Here is a 393-nt window from a genome sequence, read left to right on the forward strand (position 1 = left end):
AGTATTGGTGATGGCAATAATGCGACCCTGAAGAGATGGAGTATCCAGAAATATGTTGTAATTTGTTACAATATTTTACGAGACATCTTATGATGTGGTTTATTTATCCGGGATACCCTATTGAAATGTGCATAGGTTGGGCTTATTGTGGTTGTTTCTGTTATTATAATTGTTGCTGCAATAAAGTATCTTCAATGCATTGGATTTGAGCTCTATCCTTTAAGAGACATGGACACATATATATATACAAAACCTCACCTGTGATCTTTTTGCTAAGACTGTTAACAGATACTATATATATTTTGTAAAATTTGTTTTATAAAAGTATATATTTAATATATATATCTATATATTTATTTATTTATTTATATGTATATATATATATATATATAT

The sequence above is a fragment of the Octopus bimaculoides genome, chromosome 5 (assembly GCF_001194135.2).
Source record: "Octopus bimaculoides isolate UCB-OBI-ISO-001 chromosome 5, ASM119413v2, whole genome shotgun sequence".
In the NCBI taxonomy this organism is placed as follows: Eukaryota; Metazoa; Mollusca; class Cephalopoda; order Octopoda; family Octopodidae; genus Octopus; species Octopus bimaculoides.